At 35.0% G+C, this 26,525-nt stretch overlaps 1 long non-coding RNA gene across 1 annotated transcript in view; it reads right to left on the bottom strand.

The window, feature by feature from the left end:
- The window catches only part of LOC117284223, a 36,369-nt gene extending 10,092 nt beyond the window's left edge, over positions 1–26,277 (bottom strand). Inside the window, exon 1 of the long non-coding RNA XR_004515303.1 lies at positions 26,209–26,277. This is a non-coding gene — a long non-coding RNA (uncharacterized LOC117284223). The remainder of the gene's footprint in view (positions 1–26,208) is intronic.
- Positions 26,278–26,525: the final 248 nt, after the last annotated feature.

Below are 26,525 nucleotides of genomic sequence, written 5' to 3'. Positions count from 1 at the left end.
AAAAAGGTGACAGTAGAAACAGGAGAAAGACAGACATGAAACTATTTTTAAGAAAAAACAGAATTGCTTTTGTATGTAAATAGTTCTGAGCTGTGATGGAGAATTGAGTCAAGTGCAATCCTAGATTATGAAAACATTACTATAGAAAGACAGAAAAGTAATAGCAAAAACAGACCTTGGGGATACAAGAGGCTGAGAAGGTATCAGCAGAGAAGGGTTAGAGAGGATTATGTACCAGAGATGAAGTAGTATTTGATAAGAAGGAATATCTTCTGGGTCACTTTAAGCAGAGAATTCAGGAAATATCAAAGTTAAGAATGAACAATTTAGTGGTTTGTAGACAATTGAGCAAAAATAGTTTCAATAAGTTTCAGAATAGGAAAAAGAAAGCAAGAGTGTAAAGAGTGTACCTTCCAAAAATATGAACCCTGACCATAGATTGTGAAATAGCTGAATGAGAAGGGATTTTTTAAGAAAGCTTGCAGAGCTAGTTGACTTAAAATAAAAGTTTTTTGTGTGATTTTTGATAATGTGTATTTGTGGACTGAGATAAATGGGCCAGTGGAGAAGGAGATATTAATGCAACAAAACAAAAGCAATCTTAAGTAAAGTTCATTGTGAAGCAGAAAGATTTGTGGTCAAGAAAATAAATGAAGTTTTATCTGTAACAATGAAATGTAGAGGAATGGACAAATGAAGTTATCAGGTGCAAAGAACTGTAGGCATGATAAGAAAACTATGTTGAACATAATTTGAAAGTGGAGAGAGGAGAAGGGTAGCTTTGGTCTTCAGTTACATTCAAGAAGAAGGAGAGGGCCCCCAGGGTATACAAATGTTTTTCAGCAATCATTGTGGTGATTATATGAAGGAGGTTGCTGAGCACCAATTAGACAAATAACAATATGCCAGGCATGGATTCAATATGTTTAATGCATTGTTTTATTTAATATCATAAGCTATATGGAATTTATTAATGCTTGTTACTTCACTTTTCTTGAAATAGATCTTTATGCCTCAGAATTTCCCTATGATTTACTTTTAGTATATCCTATAGATATTGACATGATATTTTCATAACAGAATTCTAAAGAAATTATGTAATGCAAATAATTTTTAAAATTTCAAATAAAGGACATTTTTAGAAACACTGCTTTTAGAAAGATGTTACTTTCTAATTTCACTGCATTACATTTAGCTAGTGCTATTTGTAATAATTCTACTTGAAATAAATTATTAATTCTTTGTAATCTGAGATCAGATTTTGTGACTTTCTTTTGCAATTGTAATGAAGTTTTGCCCTTTATTATCACAGTATATATTTAATTATACATTAATAAAATCTGTTTTATTGATTTGGCTATTATCATCGGCATTTTTATTCTTGGTATACTTGATAAATCTTTTACTGAAAATCATATGTGAAAGTCTCCTTGCAAAGTTTTCTCTCTATGTATGAATCATTTTAATTTCTCTTTTTCCAAAAATGGTTTGTATATTACTTGGAAAACAGATATTAGTAACCTTCAGGTTTTTATTATGAACTGTGGGTTTCAGCATTTAAAGTGTCCTTCTCCCCCGACTTAAATTCTTTTATTGGTACACTTTAGGTATACAAAACATTTGCATCCATCATTGGGAATTTGTTCCTTTACATGATGTATCTTGGTTCTTACTTTTTCCCATTCTTCTGCCCTCCCTTCAACCCCTCCACGTCTCCCTTTTTACAAACGTTTTGTTTCCATTTTCTCTTTTCTCATATTCCTTTCCTTTCCCCTACTCCCACCCCTTGCCCTACCTCTTTGAACCTTTACTTCCAATTTCATATTAGCAATTATTCATTTTAATCCTTATTTAGAATGTCCTTTTTTTTAGGTTAATGTTATCCGTCTTGAACTTTGAGTTGGATTTCCTGATATAAATATTGCAACTTGAGCTTTCTTATCATATGAACTTGTCAGTTATTACTTTGTCTTTACTTTTAGTTTTGAATCATTTGTATCTTTCTTGTACACAATATATATGGGTACAACTTTATATGCTAAATTGATTTTTATGTTCTATGCACTTTAAATATATGATAATTTATTGATTACTCATATTTTTAAGCGAACTATCATTATTTTATGATTGACATATATATTATGCTACATTTTCTATATTCTCTAGATAGAGTTGTCTTCTTAAAAATTATTTTGTATTTAGGAAGCTTTCTGTTTTTTCAGATGTCACCCTTGTACTTAGATTTTATATTGTTTAATACCCCTTCCCATGTTTTCCTGCTTAAACATTTCCTATTTGGGTGAAATTATGGTGAGCCACTGGCAAACATAGGGCCAGATAGTGCAGGGGATGCAGTTCATGGAGCCTCTCATCCTGGCATCTAGACAGAGGCAGAAAGATTGAATGTGGAATTGAAAGTACAGATGGAGAACAATCATTATGTTATTATTGCTCAGTGACAGTACTTTATATCACATCATCTCCAAGGAAAACAGGAAACAGATAGTAAGAAACTGGTGAGATAAAGACTTTCCAAAAAGAGTTATGAAATTACTAAATTTAGCTACATAAACATTATAGTTGTAGAAATCTTGTGTAAAGCTTCGTAGACACAAAATTTACCTCACCTCATTTGCAATTATTTTAACTGAAAAATTAATATTTAACTGTTATTCAATCCTTTCTTTTTTGGCTTCTTTTAAGAAAACCCATTAATTAAGGTGAGAATTTAGACAAATTTGGTTCTGCTGAATAAGGGAAACTGACTTTGATCTTTACCTAAGAACTAGATATTCAGAGAGATCCATTAATCAACATCATTGTTTTCTTTGGTAGAATTTAGTTTCAAATATTTAGTATCATTGCCCTTTGCTAAAGTTTCTTTTAAACTGATCTCAGTAAAGATATAAATTATGCAAAATTTCTGTTTTTTTTTGGGGGGGGTACTGGGGATCAAACTTGGGACCTTTCACTTAGTCAGCAGGCAGCAGAACCACTGAGCTAAATCCCTGGTCCTTTGCAAAATTTCTTATGTATTAGTTTTTTTTCCCTCCTTTGGTGGGCAAGAAAAGAGAATCAATTATCAAAATTGAGCCTGACAGTAAAAAAGAGACCAAGTGGCTTATAAATAGGAAGTGTACCCTCAGTCTCTTTCTCTTCCTGCGTTACTGTAACAAATAGGATTTAGAATGTATTGATGGAATAAGAAAGTACAGAACAAAGAACAGAAATAGGCAATGGTAACTGTGAAACATAATCCTTGGTGTTTCAACATGACTTTTATGCTTTTTATTAGTTACATAGTAAATGATTACCTTTTTCATCCTTATGTCAATCAGCGATACTTAGTGCTTACTACTTAAGACTTAATTAGCTATATTTAAAACAAGAGATAATAAGCACATTCTTTATCCCCTCTCAGAGCATCAGTAACAAAATTTATTTAAAATGTGTATGCATGTATGCCTGTATATAGATACATAATATACAGTACATGTTTTTAATACATACATGGTCCTAATTTAAGGTGACTTGACTTTTCAAATTTACAATGTGAAAAATTACAGACATTTAGTAGAAATTGTACTTAAAAAGGATCAAACCCAAGACCTCTCATACATGCTAGGCAAGTTCTTTACTACTGAATTATATTGCAAGCTCAGAAACCTTACTTTGAATTTTGAATGTAGAACTTTTCTCAGGTAATGATGTGGGAGGCATGATAGTCTCTCATGATTACCAAGTGGCACAGTGAGTCACAGAGCCAATTAACCAGGCATTTTGAACAGGAGATAACTGACCCTTTCTGGTGAAACTGTGCTGTTAGACTACAACATTCTCTTTGATAGGTGTATTAAATGCAATTTTTATTTAAGATATTTTTTCAGCTTATGATGAGTTTATTAAGATAAAACTTCATCACAAGCTGAGGAGCACCTGTACTTTTATATATAGCATATAATTTATAGCATATACTTACATACATATGTTTATATTTATACATAAATACATTCATATACATATATAGTTACACTTTTCAGTTCACATTAGGATACATGAAAAATGTATAGTACATGATACAGATCCATCTGCCCTGTGGAACACCTGCAGAACTAAAGCTGGCAGTCTCTTGATTGCTGTAACAAATATTCCATCAATAAATTTTTTTGGGGGGTACCGGGGATTGAACTCGGATCCTTGCACTTGCAAGGCAGACCACCAAACTGCTGAGCTAAATCCCTGGCCCTCCATCAATAAATATTTGAATGCTTAATCTCTGCCTAATTATATTCCATGTCATCTTGTTAGAAAACAATAAATTTAGTTCATACTTTTTACTATCAAAGAACTTTTTAATAAAACTAAAACAATTTTAAAAAACAATGGCACTAAATGTCTATTAATGTAAGTTGCTTTATGAAATATGATTATTTGGGGAATTTATAAATAGAAAAATCAGAGTAATCAGAAGAGCACTTATAAAAAGAATGATATGAAGCAGCTGTAGCATTTAGCCAGGTATTTAGAAGATATAAGTGATCAGTAGTTTAGGCTTTGCACAAAATTTTATGTTTTAATCTTAAGACTAGAAAAATCAGCCCAACACTTACTTATTGAGTGCTTTATAGTACCGTTGTTATGAACTTTGTACAAATGGTATTGTGTGGTTGTGTAGTATGAAAACCTGGTATGAAATATTGATTGTAATACAGTGCAATGACAATGTGTATATTACTTGATCTTGCTTATAGTGTAAAGACTGAGTTTATTACTTGGTTTTGCTAAATATGCCAGGCTTTAATTTCATCTGTAAATGAAGAAAACTGTTCTCAGTAACTACTTTCTTGGGAATTTTAAGGAAAATAATATATGTAACTTACTTTGAACAGCGTTCAATCCTTCACAACTAATACTTGGTACAGTTGACAGTTTAACTCCATTTGAATCTGAATATATAGTGGGTGGGAGAGGGCAATAGAAAAATAAAAAGAAGGTTTCACCCTAACCCCCTGACCTCAGCAGCAGACTGTTAAGAGGCAGAACTTTAGGGAGCTGGCCTACAGGTTTTGTCCCAACCCCCTGACCTCAGCAGTAGACCAATAAGAGGCAGAGCCACTCAGGCATCTGAGGACACTCCAGCATCCCCTACACACCTCTGGCATCCTGGCTGTGCTGGTACCTGGATTCATACTACAAAGCACAGAGGGTCATAGAGGTCATTGTCCTGAGATCTAGCCTTGATTTTTATTTAATTCACACAATTAAAGGTGATACATTAATAACTATCACAAATTGTCATGTTCTAAGCTGTACTTGATGCTTTTGTGTTGCTGACTGTCTCACTTGGGCTAAGATGTTGTGATTGATCTGGTATCTTTTCTGGTATAATGAAAAAGAGATTGCCTCAGAGTCATTAGAGACTCAAAACTTAAACACAAGCTATAAGAGGAAGATCAAAGTATTAACCCAGATATCAAATGAAGGACAGTACCAACAACAAAAATAGAAATGAAAAAACATTCAAACAAGGCTCAAGCACAAACACCAACTTCTAGCTTCACAAAGGCAAATTCTGGTGAAAATGAGGTGGAAAATCTGATAATCAACTAGCTGGACACCCTGAACTGGTAGTACAGGAAGAAACAAAACAGATGAATGAGGATCTAGAAAAATTCAAACAGAAATAATTTCCAAGATGACTACAGAGATGGTGAGCAAAATGAATTACATGATTAGAGACTTGAGAACAGAAACAGATAAAAAGTTACATGAGCTCAGGACCATGATAGAAGCCATGAATGCCCAACATAGGACCAAAATGGAATCCATGAAACAGACTAAGCCACTCTGAAAACAAGATATCAGATATAGAAGACAGGATGGAGATCAGTGACCATGAAAAGAAGGATCTCTTAAAAATAGTAAGGCAGCTTGAGAAATCAGTGCAATAGCTCCTAAATAATACAGAGAAGAATAAGGCTGATAAGGATCCATGAAGTAGCAGGAGAAAGTACAAATAATTTTCAAAAAAGTTCACAGGATTAATGACAGAAAACTTCCCAAACAGAGGGGAAGAATTTGACATACAGTTAAGTGCGGCACATAGGACTCCAACTAGCCATGATCACAAAAAATCTATACCTAGACATATAATAGTCAAGATCCCAGAAACCCAACAGAAAAACAAAATACTACAAGCACTGAGAGAAAAGAAACAAATCACATGCAAATGAAAGCCCATCAGAATCATAGCAGACTTTTCAACATAAACTCTCAGGTCAAGGAGAGCCTGGAGTGAGGTATTTCAAATCCTAAAAGAAAACAACCTCCAACCTATACTGATGTATCCTACAAAACTCTCTTTCAAAATGAATGGGGAAATAAAATACTTCCACGACAAAGAACACCTAAGAAACTTCATTAATACCAAACCAGCACACCCAACAATTCTAAATAATGTCCTAGAAAAAGACAACGAAGAGCACATTATGAGGTCCAACAGAGCAATTCCAGCAGGCAAGGAAAGAAATTAAAGAGAAAGAAAAAAAATTAAAAAGAGGCAACAACAGGATAATAACACAATAATGATATGTCAATATATATTGGTTATAACTATCAGTGTTAATGGCCTCAATTCACCAATCAAAAGAAAAAGGCTGGTAGAATGGATTAAGAAGCAAAATCCAACAATATATATTATATACAAAAAACCCAACTAGTTAAAAAAGAAACTGAAAGCAAAAGGATGGAAAACAGTTCTCTGTGTGATAGGAAGCCAGAAAATATCAGGGGTAGCAATCTTATTTGCAGACAAGTAAATTTCAAACCTAAACTAATTGAGAGATACAAAGAAGGTCACTACATCCTTGTAAAGGAATACAAGAGGAAGAGATGACAATCATAAATATATATGCACCAAATACTAATGCCCCCAACATACAAACCAAATATTAAGGGATGTGAAACACAAAATAAGCACTAATACAATTGTAGTAGGAGTCCTAAATACTCCACTGTCACACATAGACTGGTCACCTAGACAAAAATTAACAATGAAATACTGGAACTGAACCAAGCTTTTGAATAAATTGACTTAATAGACATCTACAGAATGTTCCAACAAAAAAAATCAGAAAATTTATTCTTTTCAGCTGCACATAGGTCATTCTCTAAAGTAGACCACATATTAGCTTGTAAAACATGCTTAAGTAAATGTAGAGGAGTTGAAGTTATCCCATGTATATTATCAGGCCATAGTGCAATTGAACTGGAGATCAATAGCAAAAGAAACTACAAGAACTTCACAAACACTTGGACTTGAATAACACTCTCCTGAACAACCATTGCGTCACAGAGAAAATTAAGAAATCAGACAGTTTTTGCAAATAAATGGTAGTGTCAATAAAACATACAGGAATGTATGGGACTCAATGAAAGCAGTCTTACAAGGAAATATCATAGTACTGAATACTCATACTAGGAAAAGAGAGAGAGAGGTCAATTATACAACCTGAAGCTTAACCTCAAGCTTCTAGAAAAAGAACAGCAAGACAAATCTAAAGCTTCTACATGGAAGGAAATTATAAAGATCAGAGCAGAAATCAATGCAATGGAGAATGAGAGAATGATACAAAAAACTCAATGAATCAAAGAGTTGGTTAGTCAAAAGAATAAATAAAATTGATAAAATCTTAACCCATCTTATAAAAAAAGAAAGAAAAGTCTCAAATACATGAAATTAGGAATGAAAAAGGTGAAGTCACAACAGATCGAGCAAAAATCCAGAGGATCCTCAATACCTACTTTGATAACCTGTACTCTATTAAAATGCAAAACATGGAAACAATGCACCGATTTCTAGATAAGTATGAATTACCAAAGTTCAATGAAGAAGATATAAAAATTCTAAACACCCCAATTACAGTCAGCAACATACAGAATTAAAAAATTACCAACAATGAAAAGCCCAGGTTCTGACAGCTTCATGCTGAATTCTACAAAACATTTAGAGAAGAACTAGTGCTACTACTCTTTAAACTCTTCAGTGAAATGGAAAAGGAAATGATACTTCCAAATTAGTTCCTAGAAGCAAGTGCTACTTCAATTCCTAAACAAAGGAGAGACCCAATCAAAAGAGAACTACAGGCCAATCTCACTAATGAACATAGATGCAAAAATCCTCAATAAGATATTGGCAAACAGAATACAGGGGTAATCAATAAGATCATGCAACCTTACCAAGTTGGATTTATCCCAGGGATGCAAGGATGGTTCAACATACATAAATCAATAAAGGTAATACACTGTATTAACAGAGTCAAGGACAAAAACCATATGATCATCTCAACAGATGCAGAAAAAGCAATAAAAAAAAGCACCCATTCATGATGAAAACCCTGCAGAAAATTGGAATAGAGAGCTGTTTATCAGGTTGAGATAAAACTCAACCTGATAAAAGACTATCTATGAAAAACCATCAGCCAAGAGTATACAAAATTTTCAAAAATTGCAAACCTTTGTGCTAAAATCAGGAGGAAGATAATGATGTCTACTATCACCATTCCTGTTCAATACACTTTTGGAAACATTAGCCACAGAAATTAGACAAGATAAAGAAATAAAAGCAATAAAAATAGGAAATGAAGAAGTTAAACTGTCATTATTTGCTGGTGATATGAGACCCCAAAAATTCTGCCAAAAGAATTCTAGACTTAATTGAGAGATTCAGTAGAGTAGCTGGATAAAAGGTAAATACTAAAAAATCAATAGCCTTCTTGTACTCAGATAACAGACTCTTTGAGAGAGAAATTTGGGAAATAATCTCCTTCACAATAGCATCCAAAAAAATGAAATATCTAGGAATCAATGTAACAAAGGAAGAAAAAAGAAACGCTATATATTGAGAACTACAACACTCTGAAAAAAGAGAGAAAAGCATATAAGAAAATGGAAAGATTATCCCTTGTTCCTGGGTAGGAAGAACCAATATAGTGAAAATGGCCGTATTTCCAAAACTGCTATCTGGATTCAATGTAATACTGATTGAAATCCCAACATTATATTTCACAGAAGTAGAGAAAATAATCCAAAATTCATTTGGAACCAGAAGAGATATACAGTAGCAAAAGCCATTCTAGGCAACAGAAACATGGTATCACAATGGCCAACTTGAAACTATACTACAAAGCCATTGTGATAAAAACAGCATGGTACTGGCAAAGAAACAGACCCAAGAATCAGTGGAATAGATTAGAAGATGCAGAAACAACTCCAGACATACTCAGCTACCTCATCTCTGAAAAAGGAGCCAATCATCCTCACTGGAGGAAAGATAGCCTCTTTAATAAATGATATTGGAAAAACTGGATTTCAACTTGCCAAAGATTAAAACTAGACCCCTATCTTTCACCAATGCACTGAACTAAAATCCAAGTGGATTAAAGATGTAAATATTAAAACAGAAATGCTAAACTTGGAAGATAAGCTAGGTGATACTCTTGACGGCATTGGCATGGGAACTAGCACAAAAAATCAACAATTGGATTCTTATCTTTTTAAAAAGCTTCTGCACTGCAAGAGAAAAAACCAACAGAACTAAGAGACAATGTACAATTTGGGAAAAAATTTACCAGTTCTTCCTCAGACAAAGCATATCTAAATAACTCCAAAAAATCAGGCCCCCTCAAGTATAAAGCCCCAATTCAAAAATGGGCATCTAAACGAACAGACATTTCTCAGAAAAAGAAGTAAAAGCAGCAAATAAACGTGAAAAAATGTTCAACATCACTTTACATATGAGAGATGCAGTTGAAAACAACAGTGAAATTCCACCTCATCTCAGAAAAAATAGCTGCTATCAAGAAATCAATCAATAAAAAATGCTGGTGAGGGTGTGGGGAGAAGGGAACCTTCCTCCATTGTTGGTGGGAGTGCAGAGTAGTGCAACCACTGTGGAAATCAATACAGAGATACCTTTAACAACCAGGATTGTAAGTCCCATTTGATCCAGCTGCTCCTCTGCTGGGTATCTTTCCAAAAGAATTAAAAGAATCAAAGCTGGGCATTGTGGTACACACCTGTAATCCCAGCACTCAGGAGCCTGAGGCAGGAGGATCACTGTGAGTTCAAGACCAGCCTGCACTACATAGTGAGTTCCATATCAGTTTCAACTACATGTGAGAACCTATCGCAAAAAAAAGCAAGAATTAAAAGAATCATACCGCAGTGATATATGCTCACCCATGTTTATAGCAGCACAGTTTGTAATAGCTAAAACTTGAAAACAGTCCAATTTCCCATCAAATGGAGACTGGATAAAGATGGGTTTTTTTTTTCTTTTTTAAAATAGAATGGAGTACTTCAGCCATAAGGAATGAGTAACTAGAGACATTTATAGCTAAGTGGATGAACAATTAGGACATAATCTTAAGTAAAATTAATAGGATGCATGTGTAAATGCCATATAATTTCTCTAGTGTGATAAACTAAAGGTGTAAATAAGGGGCAAAATGTATAATTGATATTGTGTAATAGGAAGAAAAGGTCTAATGTTTTGGGCAAATGGGAGGGGTAGGAGAAAGGGAAAAGGGGAAGAGAAAAAGTAAAAGAAAGCAGTCTTTGTAAATAGGGAATGGTGGAGGGGGGAAGGGAGGTTAAGGAATGGAAAAAATAAGAACCAAGATACATCATGTAAATGTATATAATCCCATTGATGAATGTAACTGTACTGTATATCTAAGATGTACCAATAATTACATATATAATATATAATATAATATATATATCATATTGTATATATGTAAAAAAATACACATACACCAAAGCAGTCTTTCTCAAAGTGGTCCAATCTACTTCTATAATAATAATAATTTTGAAAACTTTAAACATATTATTCCACTGCTCAAGATGGAAAACCTAATCCATGGATTTATAGTCTACTATTCTCACATTTTCAGAATGAGAAGAAAGGGATGAAGAAGCTTTTATTCTTGTAAGCAATATAGATAGAAATGGGATAAGCTATAAAAATTATTTTATAAATTGGTCCTTCCCCTAAGAATTAAATAGAGTGGATTGGAGAGTTGACCTTTTATTATAGATTTCAAATTATCTTTAATCCTTTTTCTCTTTTTTGCTTATTTTCTTTAGGGGTAGTAGATATCCAGCATTTTATATGTTGTATTAGCTTTTGCTTCCATACTTGAAAGAAGGATGAATTTTGAATAACATATGAAAGATCTCTCTGTCCAGCCCCTTTTTGGATGTTACCTATCTATGCCAAGGGGATATCCTGAAAAAGTCAGGTACATGAAGCAAATTATAGACCAGGCCAAAGATTTTACTCTGATTTTCAGGACTCAAAGTTATGAGCTAGCAGTTCTCTATAAATAGCTACAAAGGACCAATGTTTAAGAACCTCTTATTGTCTTTTTATAAAATTTTTTGCCAGCCTCAGCCTATGCATTATGTTTTATTTATACCTTTGACTTGAAAATAGGTTTAAACTGAACATCAACCACTGCCTTATTCCATGTTCCTATGGAATAGCCTTGGTATAGCCCTTTTCTTAACAAGTGTGTCTACAGTGTCTTTACAGGTCTAGGAAATCGACAACCAGGTCCTAAGGTTGAGAAAGAAGCTGAATCTAAATAGATCAGAAAATTTAGAGAAACCCAGGGAGACAACCTGGGGTCATCCAGAGGCAGCAAGTGCTCTTTCACTTTAGCTTCCTGACATGTGGTGCTGCCTGGAAAGAAACAGCACGGATCATTGATATTTCAGAGATAGGCAGAATTACTACAGTCTTATAGTGCTTTCATGCTATGCCCTAAATGTTCCTGAAATAATGTAAATTTTCATTTTTATTTTAAATGCTCTTTCAGAAAGTTTTGACATAAGGACATAAAAGAGCCCGAGGCACCTCCATCACTAAAAGGGAAATCCAAAGCAACAGTCTATAGAATAAATGGGATTTTCGGTGGCATCGCACTCCATAATTCCTTATCTACTTGCTCCTGCACTGTTTAGAAGTGCAGTACCCTCAGATGGCTTTGGTGTTGGAACCAGAGATTCTGAGCATGCAAGTTTTGGTTAATAATAAGGTTAAGCTTTGGCCTTTGGTATAATTACAAAGCTAAAAATGTACCATTTGACTATCACATTTGTGCCCACTAAAAGGAACTGACTATAATGCTGTTCTTTAAAAGGTCAACAATCTTATTGTGCTACAAGACAAACCACATAATGAAGAAACATGAGAAAAACCTACTTTGAATGGTTGACATTTACCAGGGAGGTTGCCAGTTTACCTTCAAAAAGACAAGAAAAAAATTTTCAAAAGCAATTTAGTCCTTGTAATACATTAGGATTTAATATTTAATCTGCAGTAAAGAAAATATTATAAATACTATTCAATGAATTCGTGTAAGGATCATGTGTCAAATTGAAGTTATTATAATTACAGTCATGTACAATTAGGGAGACATCCACTATGGTTTAGTCATGTGCTGGCTCTTGATATTAACATCAACATAACATTGTGCTATGCAGCAATTATAATGATAGGCACTTAATTTATTAGAAGATGAATTCACAGTTATAATGAAGTATTTCCATGAACGATTAATAAAGCATGTTAGCTCTTATAGCATATCAAATCCTTTACTTTGCCCTAGAAATAGTTACCTTTTAACATTGTGAATATTCTTAGACTTTGTCAAATAAAATATGTGCATGAATTTGCACTATACTATTAAAGTGGGTATTACAAAAATAGATTTTGATATTAATTATATGCATCATCTAAGATGTTCTAATGCATGTAATAGTCTGCTCAGAGTGCCATTAACAGAATGCCATAGCCTGGGTGGTTTAAACAATAGAAATTTACTGTCTTGTAGTTGTAGAGCCTAAAGATCAATGTACAAAGGGATTGCTTTGTGGTGAGTCCTATCTTCCTGGTATGCAGCTGGCCACCTTCTTGTGGTGTCCTCACGTGGCCTCTCCTGTGCGTGCTCACTGAGGAAGAGAGTGCAGTCTTTACCCTCCTTTAAGCCTAACTCCCTTCTTCAACCTCAACACCAACGAAAATTATATACGGCACAAAGGCCCCAAAATATGAATTTTGGGAGGACACAGTTCAGTTTGTAAAAGCATTAATAAATACAAAATATATTCTGCTTTTCAATCATTCTTAAAAAGTATTACAGAAAAATATGTGAGCTTACATGCTCCCAGTTTTGTCCTGTTAAGCAAAGAGCTAAAGGAAGCTTTTTTTATTTAAATTGAATTTATTTTACATTCTATGTAAACAGTAAAGTTATATTCATTACTGGGATCTTGTACCTTTACATGACAGGTCTTCCTTCTCATTTTTTTTCCCTTGTCCTTACCCTTCCTTCACCCCCTCCTCCCCTCCCCACCTACAAACACTTTAATTCCATTTTTACATTTTCTCATATTTTTTTCCTTTCCCTTATTCCCCTTCCCCTACCCTTTTCACTGTCCCTACACCTTTAGTCCTTTTCTTCCTGTTTCACATTGCTAATTAACCCATTAGGATCTTAAGTACTATTTTAGTTTTTCACAATAGAGAAACTATTTGGTATTTACATGTGTGTAACTTATTTATTTCACTAAGGAGTATATCTTCAAAATGTACCCATTTACCTATGAATGAATCTACTTTTTCATTCTTTATGGCTGAGTAGTGATCCATTTTATTGAAAAAAACACATTTTCTTTATCCAGTTTCCAACTGATGGGCAGGTGGGCTGTTTCCAAATTTTAGCTATTACAAACTATACCGTTATAAACATGGGTGTGCATATATCACTGAGGTATGATTCTTTTAATTCTTTTGGAAAGATACCCAACAGAGGGATGGCTGGGTCAAATGTAGCTGCTAATCCTAGTTCTTTGAGGTATCTCCATATTGGCTTCCATAGTGGTTGCACCAGTCTGCACTCCCACTAACAGTGGAGAAGGGTTCCTTTCCCACCAAAACCCCACCAAAATTTGTTACTGTCTGATTTCTTGATAGCAGCCATTCTTTGTGGGGTGAGGTGAAATCTTAGTGTTGTTTTCATCTGCACCTCTCCAATGACCAGTGATGTGAAACATTTTTTTAATATATTTACTTGAGGCTTTTACTTCTTTGTCTGAGAAATGTCTGTTCATTTCAGATGCCCTTTTTTGAATTGGGTCTTTATATTTGGGGCGTGGTTGTTTTGAGTTCTTTATATATTCTAGATAATACTCCTGTGTCTAAGGAGTAGTTGGTTAAAAGTTTTTCCCACATTATAGGTTGTCTCTTAGTTCTGTTGATTGTTTCTTTTGCAGTGCAGAAGCTTTTTCATAAGATGACATCCCACTTGTTGATTTGTTCTGCTTATTCCCATGCTACTGAGGATTTATTCATAAAGTCTTTTCCTATGCCAATGTCTTCCAGAGATCTGCCTAACTTATCTTCCAGCAAGTTCAGTGTTTCTGTTTTACTATTTAGTTCTTAAATACACTTAGATTTTAATTTAGTGCATGGTTACAGATAAGGGTCTAGTTTTAATCTTTTGCAGGTTGAGATCCAGTTTATCCAAAACCATTTGTTGAAGAGGCTATCTTTCCTCCCATGGGGATGGTCAGCTCCTTTGTCAAAAACGAGGTAGCTGAGTGTATCTGGAGTTGTTTTTGTCTTCCAATCTGTTCCACAGATCTTAGGGTCTGTTTCTTTACCTGTACCATGCTGTTTTTATCACAGTGGCTTTGTAGTATAGTTTCAAATTGGGAATTGTTATACCCGCTGCCATATCTGGAATTGCTTTTGTGTCTTCCAGTCTGTTCCACTGATCCTCAGGTTTGTTTCTTTGCCAGTGCCATGATGCTGTTTTAATCACAGTGGCTTTGTAGTATAGTTTCAAATTGGGAATTGTTATACCCGCTGCCATGTCTCTGTTGCCTAGGATGGCTTTTGCTATTTAGGTCTCTTCTGGTTACAGATGAATATTTGGATTCTTCTTTCTAGTTCTGTGAAGTATAGTGTTGGAATTTCAATTGGCATTTCATTGAATCTGCATAGCAGTTTTTGGTAGTATGGCCATTTTCACTATGTTGATTCTTCCTACCCAGGAGCAGGGGATATCTTTCCATTTTCTTATATCTTCTTCGATCTATTTTTTCAGAGTGCTATAGTTTTCAGTGTAGAGGTCTTTTGCTCCTTTTGTTAGGTTGATTCCTAGATACTTCATTTTTTTGGATGCTATTGTGAAAGGAATTGTTTCCCTAATTTCTCTCTCAGTGAGTCTGTTATTTGTGTACAAGAAGGCTATTGATTTTTGGGTGTTGACCTTGTATCCTGCTACGCTGATAAAAGTGTCAATTATGTCTAGAAGTCTTTTGGTGTGGTTTTTTGTGTCTTCAATGTAGAGTATCATATCATCAGCAAATAATGACAGTTTAACTTCTTCCTTTCCTATCTTTATACTTTAATTTATTTCTCTGGTCTAATTGCTGTTACCAATGTTTCCAGAACTATATTAAAGAGGAGTGATGATAGTGGGCATCCTTGTCTTGTTCCTGATTTTCACGTGAAGGTTTTCAGTTTTTGGCCACTTTATATGATTTTGGCTGTTGGTTTTTCATAGATAGGCTTTATTAAGTTGAGATATAAAACATCTGTTCCAATTTTTTGCAGAGTTTTTATCATGAATGGGTGTTGAAATTTGTCAAATGCCATTTCTGCATCTATCAAGAGTATCATGTGGTTTTTGTTCTTGACTTTGTTAATATAGTGTATTACATTTATTGATTTACGTGTGTTGAACCATCTTTGAATCCCTGGAATAAATCAGACTTGGTCAGGATTTATGATCTTCTTGATGATACTCTACATCTTGTTTGCTAATATCTTGTTAAGGATTTTTGCATCTATGTTCATTAAGGAGATTGGCCTGTAGTTCTCTTTTTTAGTTGAGTCATTCCCTGGTTTGGGAATCAAAGTGATACTTGCCTCCAGGAATGAATTTGGAAGCATTGCTTCCCTTTCAATTTCATTGTAAAGTTTAAACAGTAGTGGCAATAGTTTTTCTCTAAATGTCTTGTAAAATTCAGCAGTGAACCCATCTGGACCTGGGCTTTTCTTTCTTGGTGAGGCTTTAAATACATTTTCAATTTCACTGATTGTAATGGGGTGCTTAAAATGTTTTTATTGTCTTCATTCAACTTTTGTAATTCATAAGTATCTAGAAATCTGTCCATTTCTTTTGTGTTTTCCATTTTATTAGAGTACAAGTTCTCAAAGTAGGCATTAATGATCCTCTAGATTTCTGTTGGATCTGTTGTGACTTCAACTTTTTCATTTCTGATTGCATTGATCTGAGCCTTTTCTTTCCTTTTTTTTGATAAGGTTTGCTACGGGTTTACCAATTTTATTTATTCTTTCATTTATTTTTTCTATTGTTTTCTTCATTTCTGTTGCATTGATTTCTTCTCTAATCTTTATAATTTCCTCTCTTGTTTGAGCTTTGGGTTTTTCTTGCTCTTGTTTTTCTAGGAGTCTAAGTTTCATTGTTAAGGTTGTTTATTTGAACTTGTTGTATTTTCCTGCTTTGGGCTTTTAGTGCTATGAATTTTCAATGTAGAACTGCTATCATTATGTCCCATAGATTTCTGTATGTTATATTGGCATTTTCATTTATTTGTAAAAACTGTCTGATTTATTCTTTAATTTCCTCTGTGATCCATTGGTTGTTCAGGAGAGTGTTTTTCAATTTCCATATGTTTGTGAAGTTCCTATGGTTTCTTATGCTATTAATCTCCAGCTTTATTGCACTGTGATCTGATAATATACAGGGAATAACTTCTATTCTTTTGCATTTATTCAAACCTGTTCTGTGAGATAATATGTGATCTATCTTGGAGAATGACCCATGTGCAGCTGAAAAGAAAGTATATTCTGATTTTGTGGGGTGGAACACTCTATAGATGTCTAATAAGTCCATGCCTTCAAAAGCTTGGTTTAGTTTTAGTATTTCATTGTTGATTTTTTGCCTAGATGATCTATTTGTGATAGTAGGGTATTTAGATCCACAGCTAAAATTGTATTAGTGTTTATTTGGTTTTTCATGTTACTTATTATTTGTTTTGTGTAGTTGGGGGCATTTATATATGGTGAATATATGTTTATGACTGTCAACTCTTCCTCTTGAATTGTTCCCTTTACAAGAATGTAGTGGCCTTCTTTGTCTCTCTTGATCAATTTTGGTTTGAAATTTACTTTGTCTGCAAATAAGATTGCTACCCCTGCTTTTTTCTGGGCTCATTTCACATGTAGTATTGTTTTCCACCATGTCACTTTCAGTCTATGGGCTTCTTTTTGCATTAGGTGTGTTTCTTGTATATAAAATATTGTTGGATTTTGCTTCTTAATCCAGTCTGCCAGTCTATTTATCTTGATTGGTTAACTGAGCCCATTGTCATTGATGGTTATAACTGATATGTGCTGACTTCTTATTGTCATCTTATTGTCTTTTTGTTGACTCTTTTTAATTTATTGCCCTCTCCTTTTAGTTTCTTGCCTTGACTATTTGGTTTGCTCAGCTGGGCCTCTTGGTGTTGTGATCTTCATTGTCTTTTTCTAGGATGTTGTTTAAAATTTGTTGTAATGCTGGTTTGGTATTCATGAAGATTCTCAGGTGTTCTTTCCCATGGAAGTATCTTATTTCCCCATCCATTTTGAGAGATAGTTTTGCAGGATACGTCAGTCTAAGTGGAGGTTGTTTTCTTTTAGGACTTGAAATACCTGTCTCCAGGCTCTCCTTGACCTGAGGGTTTGTGTTGAAAAGTCTGCTGTGATTCTGATGGGCTTTCCTTTGCATGAGATTTGTTTCTTTTCTCTTACTGCTTGTAGTATTTTGTTCTTCTGTTGGGTTTCTGGGATCTTGATTATTATATGTCTAAGTGTAGATTTTTTTTTATTATGGCTAGTTGGGGTCCTATATGCCTCACTTATCTGTATGTCAAATTCTTCCCCTCTGTTTGGGAAGTTTTCTGTCATTAATTCTGTGAACAGCTTTTTAAAGTCATTTGCATTTTCTCCTGCTACTTCATGGATTCCTATCAGTCTTATGTTATTCTTCTTTGCATAATCTAGGAGTTGTTGGATTGAATTCTCATGATCCCTTACTGTTTTTAAGAGACCTCTCTTTTCTTGGTCATTGGCTGCTATCCTGTCTTCTATATCTGAGATTCCATCTTTGCAATCTTTATTCTGTTGTGTACATTTTCAATAAAGTTTTTAATCTGGATATCTGTTGGAATCTGTTTTATGGATTCCATTTCTTTCCTATGTTTGGCTTTCATTGTTTCCATTTCTTTCTTATGCTGGTCCTTCATGGCTTCTATTATGGTCCTGAGGTCATCTATTTTTTTTATGAGTTTCTGTTCTAGAGTCTTGAATCATGACTTTCATTTTGCTCACCATCTCTATCATTATCTGGGAGATTATTTCTGTTTTGAATTTTTCTAGAGCCTGATTGATCTGTTTTGTTACTTCCTCTGCTGTGAGTTCTGAGTGTCCTGGTGTTTTACTCTCAGACTTTTCATGCTCCTTTGCCCTACTGTTTGCCATTGATGAATTGGAAGTCTGTCTTTGTGTCTTGTTTAAGTATTTTCTCATGTTTATTTTTGCTTTGGATTGCCTTTGATTTAATCTCTGGGTTATTAAATCTTCCTGATATCGTTGTGCTTCAGCCCCCGACTCTCTAATGACTCATAGACATTCTCACTTTCACAATATCAGAGAAAACAACTTATCCAGTCAATGCCTAACCCTTGTCCCAATCAATATAATCAGCAACACAACAGGATCAATCACCTCTTGCAAACTGACCTCTTGTGGTAGTCATCAATCCATCATCCCCCAATCATGCAAATTAAATTAAAATCAGGAAGCAGTCCAAAATATGTTTGCAGTGGACAAACTCCTCAATATGGTATATTTACTGTTTGCGATGGAGGCCTCAGCCTAATTAGGATGAGAAGAGTAAACAAGTAAAAGAATTGAAGAAGGTTTCAAGTGAAGCAAGAGAATATGGAATGACTACACAATCTTTAGGAAACTGTAAAACTCAAAAGGGATAGACAGAATGCAAGTATAAGGACAAGAATATATTCCCTTAACAGCAATAGGGGCTCACTTTCCCTTGAAACTACTGACCTTTGAGTGAGGCTCAATGATGGAAAAAAAGAGAACATTGATAAAAAAGAAAAAAATGATAAAAGAAGAAATCCGAATTAGGGCAGGAGGAGGAACAAAAAAGGAGGTGAGGGCCAATATGGTGGAGCAAGAGACTGAGTTGGTGAAACAGGACAGAAAAAAGAATTTACAGAGTGGAATGAGGAAAAGAAAGAAGAGGACAAAAAGATGATTTTGAAGGGCCTCTTTCAGACTATATTTCTGTTGTCATAATACACATTGTGTGCAGCCATGTGCAGAACCAAATCCCTCTATCTCATCTAGTTGAAGGCAGAACCCCGTGACTTAGACTGACCACAGGCCACAAGGACCAATTTGAACTCCCCTACCTCCTGCAGGGTTGAATTCCAGACAGTTTTATCACAGGTTTCCCCTGCCCCTTCTTTACAGATGTTCTAATTTGGGAGCTCAGAAAATCACCCTTTATAGCCAGCTATGTCTCTGCAGAGTAGGTACATGGACTGGCACATTCAGGGGATCTGAGAGTGGGGGCAGGGTGAGGGGGTTTGGCTTAGCAGCTCCTATGCGGCTACCCTCCTGGCACTGGGGTGGCTATGGTGGTGCCCGTGACAAAGGCTGCAGCTTCCCGGGACCCGTGGGCTGCAGTGTCCCCGTCGAGTGGCTCGCTCCATGTCTCACCTTGTTGGCTGGCACTCGGGTGGTGATGGCAGCACCTGCGACCTAAAGGAAGTATTTTAATGTTTTTGTATAACACAAATGATCTTTGGGGCACTGTGGAAATAACGATAAGCTAAAATGACACCATTTAGTTACAAGACAATTTAGTAGGTCCTAGTGGAATGCAAATTACTGTACCTATGTTAAGTCTGAGGTGCTCTGATCAAACACAATAAACTGAATAGGTAGCTTACAAATAACAAACTTATTTATAACAACTCCAAAATCTGAGAAGTTCAAGATGAAGGGGCTAGCAGGCTCAGTGTCTGGTGAAGGTGGAGTCATCTGAGATGGCACCTTCCCACTAAGTCACCACATGGTGATAGGGCCGCCCTCTTTTAAAACATGACTAATCTCGTTTCTAGGAGCTTCACCTTTATGATCTAATCACCTCCCAAAGGCCTGCCCTCTAATACAGCCATGTGGGTGATCAAGTTCCAACACATGAGTTTGGGCAGACAAAAACATTCAGGCATATTAAACAAGTGGCCCATAGATTGAACACATCTGTGTTACAATAAACACCCATATTAAAGAAAGAAAGTTTGGCTACTTACACATATTAATTAAGTTATATGTTGTAAATGCAGCCTGAAACAATTTGTCCCCATTCAGTGCATCTCAGGAAAACTAGGCATGTCCAACCTGCCAGCCACAGATTTGACACCTGTAACTAGGACTCTTTTGAATGCATAAATCTTTATATGTATAATTTGCTTTTGTGATGCTCTCTCTTTAAAAAAATGTAGTGATACAAATAAATATCTGCAGTATCATTCACTGAGATTTTGAACAATCTTCCTTAATATATGATTTCTGTATTGTTTAATTTTAAGATGATTCTACTTCAAAGTTCAATAGTGCTAAGTTGCAACACTCAAATCCATGTCTTTTAGAAGACTTTCCTTTCACTAATTTCTTGCTCCATATAATAAGAGTGCTATAGAATTTATAATTCTAAATAATGTCTCTTATTGTTGTTGATGCAAGAGCTTGGGCAATTTGTGATAGGATGATTTTTTTTTCTTTCTTGGATTTAGAAAAGGATCTTCATTTCATGTAAGAAAAGATGGACCATTCCCAGTAGCCCAAGTGTGGGGATAAGACTAACTGATAATTAGAGGGAGTAGAGAAATAGAGCAGTGTCAGTTAACATTTACCTTCCTTAAAAGTGCTATGTAGCAGAAGGTAATGTACTACCAGTTGTTAAACAATATGAAACTAACAGCCATTAATCATTAAGTGGCAGTTATCTGGCAGCCATTGTTTCAGCCAGCAGGTCATTCAAATTCAGTGTATAATTTTATACTTATAAGCATTTATGTGTATCTTAGAACATGCGCTCATGTAACAGATGAGTGAACTGAAGTTTAGACAGGTTAACCTGCTTGATCACGGTTGCACAGTGAGCGTCCAGGTCAGAATTCCTATTTACGATTCCTTTCCATACCCGTGTGTGCTCCCTTTACATTTCATACTTCTATGCTAATAAAGCATACGTTTCAGTAATGTCAGTGTACAGAGTACTTTATATTTCTAAGTAATATAAGTTAGTATGTCAATGAGTGTCTTCCCAAAGGTGATGTGGGAAGATGATCACATATAAATATGATAAATGCCATAAACTAGCCTGGCATGGTGATGCACACCTGTAATCCCAATTTTTTGCTAAGTAAAAGCGACGTGGTCACAAGTGCAAGCCCAGCCCAGACAACTTAGCAGTTTTGGGACCCCCTTTCCCAAAATGAAAAGGCCTGTGGATGTAGCTCATTATGAAGGCCATGGGTTCAGTCCCCAGTTCCACAATCAATCCCAGAAGCTATGAAAGCAGTGGGCATAATCTCGTTAACTATGGGTAATTTGTTTATGAGGAAGGATTTATCTTGCACTACTCTCTTCACATGCCTTACTTCATTCCTTCTTCTTTGATATTTTTTATATTTTTCAGCCATTTTGGAATTCTTATCTTCCATTTAACACATCTAATTCTACTAATATTTTAAGAAACAACTGAAATCTAATCTTCTAGGGGACTTTTGTCAAGGATTTTAACTAAGTATACCATGTCTGCTATAGTGTAATCTCAGATCTTAGTTCTTGATGACAAAACACATAGTATTTTTCTCTGCATTGTCTAAACTGTGATCATCATCAATCTCTCTACAGTTTTGTTGGCCTGATAATTTGGCCTTAACAACTTGACAATAAGTTAACAACTTAACAATGGTGAATTTCAGGTATATATTTCCAGTGAGTCACACAAGTATATCCATTTGTAATTATGGTCTAGGTAAGCAGATAGCCCACTTGTACGGTGACCCAATTTATGATGAGTGTTAAGTCAAACTCATTAGCTCTATAATTACTAGCATTTGACTGCTGAAAATAAATGTATGCTTCAGTTCTCAATTCTGTAAAATAGTGACTATGTCAATGCCTACCACTATGACTGTTGTCAGAGCTAAACAAAAATATATCTATATTTTCACATTTAAAAACTTACAATAGTTCCTTGTACAAGTATATGTGCAATATTACTTGAAGATTTAATGGAGTGGCTCATAACAGTCTAATGTATACAATGCCACAGTAGGGTTATAACAGGCAAGAAACCTGAACTGTACATTTGTTTGTTCACCTGTTTGATCATTTGTCAGTATCTAGTGAGCATTTAACATAAGTCATTAACTGTGCTTAACATTGTTGATTTGAATCAATCAATCAAATTAATGTCTTCTTTAACAAGCTTATATATTAGTAGGTAATCTATTAAACGATTAGAATACAATATAAAGGTTATTATTATATGGAGTGAGGATTACGTGATGGTAAATTTTATGTGTCAAATTGACTGGGCCACGTGGTGCTATAAAGGTTATTTATATGGAGTGAGGATTACGTGATGGTAAATTTTATGTGTCAAATTGACTGGGCCACGTGGTGCTGAGGTATTTGGTCAAACATTCACCCACCTGTTTTTCACAGGGGAGTTTTGGGATGAGACTCACATTTAAATTGGTAGATGAAGGGGTGGGGGGTTTAGCTCAGTGGTCCTGCCAACTGCCTAGCAAGCACAAGGTCCTGAGTTTGAACCCCGGTACCAAAACAAGAAAAATAAATTGGTAGATGAAAAAAAGGCATTCTCCTGTCCTTAAGGTGGGTGGATTTCATCCCATCAGTTGAAGAACTGAATAGAAGAAAAAGGTTGATCTTCCTCCTAGTAAGAGATAATTTCCTCCACCTGATGGGTTTCAGACTAAAACATCGGCTTTGCTCCTACATTTGGACAAGAACTTTAACATCAGATTTTCTGGGTTTCATCTTTGGCTTTTGGACTGGAACTTATCATGAACAATCCCGGTCTTCAGGCCCTTGGGTTTGGAATATAGCTAAAGCAGCAACATCAGTGTTTCTTGGCCATTTAGCTTAGCAGTGACCCTGGGACTTGACAGGCTCCATAAAAATGTGAGCCAATTCTTTTAAATAAAATTCCCTTCCCTTTTCTTCCTTTCCCTTCCTTGTCCTTCCCCTTTCTTCCATCCCATACTGTCTATTGGTTCTCTTTCCCTGGAGAACTCTAATAATATGAGCAGCATTTACTTATTTTTCCTAATATTTACTTAGAGATTAACCCGGACTTTTCATGCATGTAAACAAGATTTTTCTGTCATGTCATTCAATTTTTTTTCCGCTATGGAGTGAATTTCCTGAAAAGAGGCTTTACTAGAAGAATCTGTAAGAATATTGGGCACGCGTGATCTCCTCTCCCTTCATTCTTCCTTACTTCCTCGCCTATTAACTTCCTCTGTCATTCACTGAGAAAAGTCTGTGCTCAAGTATCCGACACTGCTGGGAATTGTACAGATTGTCCCAATTTATCGCTCAAACCCGAAAGTTCACTTACTAGCAAATATAAGCTACATTTTCAATAGTAACCTTATTAGTAATGGGGGAGGTAATTTTGTTTACATTTGTAATGATCTTTCATCTAATTAATTATTTGGTAGATAACTTGAATCGCAAAATATCTGCGATCCAGGGAAATATGTAAAGGACTTAAACCAAGTTGAGACTCAGGATAGGCCTGCTGAAATAAGTGACTGCTTGGACACTGAGGATCTGAGAGAGGGAGAGCGAGGGAGAGAGGGAGAGAGAGAGGAGGGAGGGAAGTGGGAGTGAATGGCCCGTGGCTCTTTCTACTTTTTGTCATCTATGTTGAAAAATTTCTTTTTAGACATGTTGTTTACATGTCTTTTTCTTAGGTTACATTTTCACTTTCTGTTAAATGAAAACTTACATTAATACACCTAAATTATTGCCTTTTTAAAAGTTACCTTTCTATCATTTAATAATAATAGAAGTAGCTAAGCATTAGAAAGTATTTACTAACAAAATCACGAAAAGAATTTTATAAGCAAGATCTCATTTGATTTCTATAAAAATTTATTAAGGTTAGGCATGATGGCATATGCTTGTAATATAAGCACATGGAGGCTGAGGCAGGAGGATCTCCACAAGTTCAAAGCCAGCCTGAACTATAGACCGAGAGCTTGTCTCAAAAAGCAACACTAACAACAGAAAACATTTGTTAGGGATCAGGTGATAAAATCAAGGATTAGAAGGCCAAATTACAGTCCCAAGGTCACATATGTAGTGAGAAGCATAATCTTAGTGGAAACCAATTGTATTTTTTTAACTCAAGTGTCTTTACTACCAAAAATTATTGTTTATTTCCTTAAAAGCTCTTGTTATTTCAAAGTTTTGGATTACTCATTTTCACTCTTTGTTAATTATAAAATAATACCTGAATGAACTTCTGTAAGGTAAACACTATAAAATATCCAATCTCGTTTGCTGGAAAACCACTCAAATTATAAGATCTTTGATAAAGTGTAAAATATGAGTTCCTTGTTTGGAGAAAATCATTTTATTGGGTTCACTGAAATCCCCATAGAATTAGCCACAATGAGGTGTCACATGATATACAAAATCAGTTTGCACACAAGTCAATATTCACTTTCATACTTCTTCCTCAATATCAAACTTCTCCTTCCTAAGACTTTCTCATGAACAGTTTCAAAACTCAGAAATATACGCTTGGAAATTTAGTTCTATTCAGAACAATTGTGCTAAGTACTAACAATATGCAAAGCACAATGCCAGGAACAGTGGAGAATACAAATTCTAACTTCAAGGATATTTCAATGTCTTACATTATGATTTCTTATTCTCATTTATGTTCACAGAAGTAATTTTATTATTTTTAAGTGAGCTTCCTGTTTTCATTCCCCTATTTGTTTTGTTGCCCAATATAAATGAGAGATAGATCCTTCATAAACCATATTTTTATTGCTTTAAACCATAGTAAAGGGGAAAGACAGGTGAATAAGAGTTTTCTGTTCCTAACTAAAATTTTAATAGCACCCAGAACACTATAATCATAAAAAAAAGTAATTGATTATGGTGTTGATGGCAGCATTTATTTCCTGGGCATTTTATTTGATTGAAAGAGCATCACAATAAATGGGAGGCTTTATCCATTTTAAATATCACAAATGGCTTGCAAATATCCCTTTATATCCTGAAACCTTTTTGTGATATGTGCAATTATCTGCTCCAAATTAACAGTGTCTATAAGATACGTTGTGGGCCACCTGTTCCTTAAGGAATAAGGCAATAGAAGAAAACAAAGCAGGCAGAAGAAATGAAAACATGCTGAGAAAGAAAATCCCTTCTAGCAAAGAATAGAATTTGTGAAAAAGTGCCTCCCTTTTACTATCCACCTATAATCCTACAGAGGTAACATTAGTGAAAATTTCTGGAATGCAAACCGCAAACTAGAATTTTGCTTTATGTTAGTTGGAACATCATTATAGCCCAAGTATATACCTTGTTGACATTAAATGAAAAAAATTTAGCACAGTGATTTTTGTGTGCCCTTATGGCCTCAGTCTGCCATGTTTCATCTACACTGATGTTAGTTTAAACACACACACACACACACACACACACACACACACTCTTCAGGAAGCATTTCAGTAAATGAGGACAGAAGGACGCTGAAGAACGTCATTTTGTTCACACTGAGTCTAGATTGAAGAGAGAAAAAGTTTTTTCAAAATGGCTTTTGGTATCAGCTTGTCTTTCTGTAACTACAAAAATCACTGTCAAGAGCTGTCTGGATATAAAAGTGGTAAAACTAAAATCAATCTAATTATCTGCAGTGAAGCCTCCTTTCATCAATTTCCATTACAGAGGAAACAAAATTGGCCATTACTTACCACTTCAATATTAATGCTGGCTGTGGCCCCACTGAGAGGTACTTAGATGCACACAATTTGCTGGAAATCTGAAAGTGATTCTTTTGCCTATTAGTGCAAGCATAGAAAGGAAGAGAGAGAGAAAGAGAGAGAGAGAGAGAGAGAGAGAGAGAGAGAGAGATTGCTAATTCATTTTTTTCTTTCAATAAATAAGCAATGGATTTAGCCCTGTGAATGTAAACAAGTAAAGATATTGTTTCTTTATTCAAAGAACTCAGAGTCTGGTTGGGGAAGCAAACATGTAAATTCATAAAATGGAACAATGAAATTAATGAAAC

Source organism: Fukomys damarensis, unplaced genomic scaffold (assembly GCF_012274545.1).
Source record: "Fukomys damarensis isolate Sample0158 unplaced genomic scaffold, DMR_v1.0_HiC HiC_scaffold_35, whole genome shotgun sequence".
NCBI lineage: Eukaryota > Metazoa > Chordata > Mammalia > Rodentia > Bathyergidae > Fukomys > Fukomys damarensis.
The sequence above is the reverse complement of the archived record's forward strand: the minus strand, read 5'-3'. Positions and strand labels throughout refer to the sequence as shown.